Here is a 6,000-nt window from a genome sequence, read left to right on the forward strand (position 1 = left end):
CATGAAGGGCTTTCCAATGCAGGAATTGAAACTGCTTATTAATGGCCATCTCCCTAAGAATATTTGTTTCTTTTTCTCCTTTGTGCACTTTATATTATTGGTTCTTACTGCATAATTAGTCATCCAGACATAGTCAAGTCTCTATCACAGTCATCATGATAGGGACTGTTACATGTCTGGGAAAGAAAGATGGAGAGAAAAGATCTGATGGATGGGTTTCCCATTTATCTGATTAATATCTTTGGAAGGAGTCCATCGTTGCCCGATTTTATGCTCTAGTTATTATTCGAGCTACATCTGGACTCCACATCCCAATTAATTTTACCTAGAGACTGAGACAATTTCCATGCTCATTAAAGGCTGTGTCTTTGAGCCTTAGGTAATTGAGTAATATACGAAGGGCTATCCAATGCAGGAATTGAACTGCATATTAAAGGCCATCTCCCTAGGGATATTTGTTTCTTTTTCTCCTTTGTGCACTATCTATTATTGGTTCTTACTGCATAATTAGTCATCCAGACATAGTCAAGTCGCTATCACAGCCATTATGATAGGGACTGTTACATGTCTGGGAAAGAAAGATGGAGAGAAAATATTTGACGGATGGGTTTCCCATTTATCTTATTAATATCTCTGGAAGGTGTCCATCGTTGCCCGATTCTATGCTCTAGTTATATTCGAGCTACATCTGGACTCCACATCCCAACTAATGTTACCTAAAGATCGAGAAAATTTCCATACTCATTAAAGGCAGTGTCTTTGAGCCTTAGGTAAGTGAGACATACATGAAGGGCTTTCCAATGCAGGAATTGAAACTGCTTATTAATGGCCATTTCCCTAAGAATATTTGTTTCTTTTTCTCCTTTGTGCACTATCTATTATTGGTTCTACTGCATAATTAGTCATCCAGACATAGTCAAGTCTCTATCACAGCCATTATGATAGGGACTGTTACATGTCTGGGAAAGAAAGATGGAGAGAAAATATTTGACGGATGGGTTTCCCATTTATCTGATCAATATCTCTGGAAGGTGTCCATCGTTGCCCGATTCTATGATCTAGTTATTATTCGAGCTACATCTGGACTCCACATCCCAACTAATGTTGCCTAAAGACTGAGACAATTTCCATACCCATTAAAGGCTGTGTCTTTGAGCCTTAGGTAAGTGAGAAATGCATGAAGGGCTTTCCAATCCAGGAATTGAAAGTGCTTATTAATGGCCATCTCCCTAAGAATATTTGTTTCTTTTTCTCCTTTGTGCACTTTATATTATTGTTTTTTACTGCATAAGTAGTCATCCAAACATAGTCAAGTCTCTATCACAGCCATTATGATAGGGACTGTTACATGTCTGGGAAAGAAAGATGAAGAGAAAATATCTGATGGATGGGTTTCCCATTTATCTGATTAATATCTTTGGAAGGAGTCCATCGTTGCCCGATTTTATGCTCTAGTTATTATTCCAGCTACATCTGGACTCCACATCCCAACTAATGTTACCTAAAGACCGAGACAATTTACATACTCATTAAAGGCAGTGTCTTTGAGCCTTAGGTAAGTGAGAAATGCATGAAGGGCTTTCCAATGCAGGAATTGAAACTGCTTATTACTGGCCATCTCCCTACGAATATTCGTTTCTTTTTCTTCTTTGTGCACTTTATATTATTGGTTCTTACTGCATAATTAGTCATCCAGACATAGTCAAGTCTCTATCACAGTCATCATGATAGGGACTGTTACATGTCTGGTAAAGAAAGATGGAGAGAAAAGATCTAATGGATGGGTTTCCCATTTATCTGATTAATATCTTTGGAAGGAGTCCATCGTTGCCCAATTTTATGCTCTAGTTATTATTCGAGCTACATCTGGACTCCACATTCTATATTTATTTTCAACAACTAGATTAATACAAGTTTAAAATACCATGTCATAAATGGCCTGCCACAATCTAGATTACTAGGTATTCAGGGTCCAAGGTCCCTTAGGACTCAGCTTATTCTTCAAATTGACTTAATGACACTTAATTGCATGTATATGAGGTCATGTAGGACAAAGTTTTCATCTTTGTCAAATCCGGTGTAATGTGATCTCCAGTTCAATACTTATATTGATCAGCATAATATAGTTATTTGGAGGTTTGTGCCGCACTGCTTGATGTGGTGTATCTGGCGGGAGCAGAATTCTAGAAGCTTTGAGGGTCGTGAACAGTCCATTATTGAGCTTAAGTCTTTCTTCTTTTTTTCTCTTCTCGAATGGTGTCTTGTTTTACCATCATTTTCTTGTTTTTCCCTTCCTGTGTTGCTAGATCATTGTAATCTGGTTTCTTGATGTTTTTGCCTTTTTGTACATTTCCTATGTACTGGGTTGTGTGTTTTTAATAAAATTTTTATGTTACTTATAAAAAAAATACTTATATTGATCAGATATGATTTATGATTTCTCCTCTTTATATAACTTGTTGGTTCAGTGACTGCTGGTGTTTAGTTCGATCTCATCATTTATGACTTGTATACAAGTATAATTAGTCTATACTCATTAGTTTGATTTGCCTTTTATACATTGGAAATGTTGATTCCTACTTTCAAAAGCTTTCTCCAGATTTTCTTCTGATTAGTTCAGTCTCTGTATACGCATTTCAAGTTCATTTGGCATAAAGGCTTTCCACTTTTTGTTATTGTAGCCACAATCATGACACAAATGAAGTTTTTTATGACTGCTGATATTTGGCAAATCCCATTTGGATATTGATTTTCACCATTGAATGATAACAATTGGAGTGATTGTGCTTTAGAAGATAACAGAAATTGAGGATAATATACCACAGACTGCACCATTGGCTCTATCTGATCATATAATGTATAAACTGTCACAAACCATATGTTGAAGGATGCAGTAGTTTAAACTTGAGATTGAACTTAAATATTGGGCTTCCATAGCTTTAGTGTTCATTCTGGTAAGTTTTCGAGTACTACATTAAAGATATATGTTTTTCCTAGATCAAGGTTGTCTTTGAGCCCCAAAAATAGAGTAGGACACGAAGGACTTTAATGCAGGTAGTGCAACTAATTATGGTTAGCTGTGTCCATAAGTGCAATATTCATATTGGAGCTTGTAGTTTGATTAGTTATCCAGACATGGTCAAGTGTCTATCTTGGCCATTATGGTACACAGGTTGTGTGCTTCAATTGGCCCATCACAAGCTAGAAAACTGTGTACCCTGGGTCCACAACCCAGTAGGACCATAGCTTATTCTTCAGCTTGACTAAATCTTTTTCTAAATAATGTGTTCTGGCACACCATAGCAATATGCTTTGCATGTATATTAGGGTCTTATAGGATAGCTTTTCATCCTCGTCAAACTCGGTCTCATGTAATCTCCACTGCAACAGTTTTTCTGCCCATTCATGATTTATGATATATCCTTGTTTCTGTCACTCTAATCAAACTTGGTCTCATTTGATTCAATCTCATTAGTTCTGATTTGCGTACAAGTATAATTAGGCTATACTCACTTGTTTGATTTTCCTTTTCATTATTTTTTTCCACGTTTTGAATTGTGTTATATGGTGTTCTGTAGAATTGATTGTTATCCAGATTTTTGAATCATGAAAATTATTTTATGAATACATTGGTATTCAGACCATATTGTCTTTTAAGTTCAGCAGAGTGTTAAGGTTTCTCTTAATATAGGACGGAGATTTTGTTCTCATTTTTTAGTTGGCTTAGGGGATGGAAAATCATTTGTTTAAACCTGAAATGAAGAATTAGAACTTTGCGCATTCTGAGTAGATTATAGCTAAATTTCTTCCTAGCAAGTCATTTGTCTATTTTGTTTGTGTGAAATTACAGGTTTGCGTGAATGTTTATTTTGCTTTACATGTTTGTGTCAATCTTTGATAATGCTATTTGGGAATCGATGCCAAATTGTAATTTTCTCACTAGATGAATTACTTACAACCATGTATTGCAAGAATGCAAGTTGAGCTGTTGATTGTCACATGCATGTGGCATTAACATTCAGACAAGAGAGTCACATTCAGTGTTGTACAGAAATTTGTATCAAGTGTATTATCCGTGTCCAGTAATCAACACAATTGATGCAGAGGACCTTATTAGTATTGTTTTATATTATTGGCTCCAATCTCATAGTAACATGTCTAATGATGTTTCACACGGATGAATAGTTGATATGGATATACCCCTTGTTATGTGATGCAATAGGAAATCTACAAAATTTAATGTTTGATCACTGCTGCACTAGATTTTCAAACCTATATAATAGTGTTTGTAAATGTTCTCTTTTTCTTTTTGGATAAGTTGGATTTTTGCTTTTTCAAAGACATCAAACGATGCACAAAATCAAGTAAAAATGTAATCCTTGTGACTTGCACTCGTTATATGCAAATGGAAAATGCTTCAGTTCTATAGAATTTGCCCACCATCTTGATATTAAGTAATAACTCCTTTTTTGGTTGAAATAAAAAGAAATGAAATGGAATTTTGACATATTAATTTGTAGCATTATTGGTCAATGCAAATGAATAGACTTGTATATACTAATCCACGCAATGCAAGATCAAATTGCTTGCCAATTAGCATTTAAAATCACTGTACAGACAGTAACTGAAACACCCTCCTCCATCCTCTTCAAGAAAGAGGAAAATTAAGGGCATCTTTGGACCCTGTTTTCTATTTTGTGTTTACAAAACTTTTTTTTTTAGTGTATTGAGAAATTGTTTTCAAAAAACAGTTTTTAAAAAGAGAAAAATTGAATAAAAAAGACCACGTTAATTTATTGCAAAAATGCCACTAAAAACTGGAAAACTGTAAAATGCAAACAGCTCAAGATTGTTTTCACAAAACTGTTATGTACGGTGAAAGATGTGAGAGTTTTCGAAAAACAGTTAGAAACATGGGTTTGGTGGGTCTCACAGTCTTCTATTATTAAAGCCAGAAAATTTACCAAAAGTGGCTCTAAAGTTTTGCAAATTAGAATTTGCGTGAGTAGAATGGAAAATTAGACTGATCTTCTTAGAGATTTCATGAAATGATATTCTCCTAATATTTTTAAGAAATGACACTTTATTTCACAGTCTTCTATTATTAAAGCCAGAAAATTTACCAAAAGTGGCTCTAAAGTTTTGCAAATTAGAATTTGTGTGGGTAAAATGGAAAATTACACTGATCTTCTTAGAGATTTTACGAAATAATACTCTCCTAATATTTTTAAGAAATGACACTTTACTTCTTAAGGTTTCTCTAAATGTAATAATTAACTCAATTTTTAGTTAAATTGTCATTTTTTAAATAATTATTTCAATCTTAATAAAGATTCTTATCCAAGTTATGGAAACATGATACTCCCCTTTAAGGTTTATGGATGAATGACACTTTTCTCACTAGATTTGTATAAATGTGTAGGAATAATTCTTTAAAAAAAAACATATTCCATTAAGGAAGTAACAATGTTAGAAAGTATGAATTTATCTGTTGTATTTATAAAATCTCAAAAGAAGTGTCATTTTTTGAAACGTTTGGAGGATTGTTTTTTCTTGAAATATTAAAAGATGACGTGAACTTATCCATTTTCCTTATAAAACCCTTAAGAGACTCTGTAATTTAACTTATTTCTTTTTAAGTTCCAATAGGTTCACAAGTTCTTTTCCGATGGGATCAATTGATGGTTAAGACTCATTTTTACAAAATCAATTAAGCAACATAAAATGGGGACAGTTTTGGATCGATTTTCCACCTATATAAAAACCAACATATATCTTTATAACTAGCCTGCAACATGTGATATGAGCATAAGACAGAAAAATGATGCTTTAAAATATATATATATATATATATATATATATATATATTGGTGCTTCGACAATGGGCAAGCAGAGTTCCAAAAACTTGAGAAGAGAAAACTTTTCAAAATGCGCATCCAGGGAATCGAACCCTGGTCAGTACCGTGGGAGGGTACTATGATACCACTACACCAGATGCGC

General features: G+C 34.1%; 1 non-coding gene across 1 annotated transcript; it reads right to left on the reverse strand.

Moving 5' to 3' along the window:
* Window positions 1-5,929: 5,929 nt before the first annotated feature.
* TRNAG-CCC lies at window positions 5,930-6,000 on the reverse strand. The gene has a single exon. It is a non-coding gene; the product is annotated as a tRNA-Gly (tRNA).

The sequence above is a fragment of the Quercus lobata genome, chromosome 6, assembly GCF_001633185.2.
Source record: "Quercus lobata isolate SW786 chromosome 6, ValleyOak3.0 Primary Assembly, whole genome shotgun sequence".
Classification (NCBI taxonomy): domain Eukaryota; kingdom Viridiplantae; phylum Streptophyta; class Magnoliopsida; order Fagales; family Fagaceae; genus Quercus; species Quercus lobata.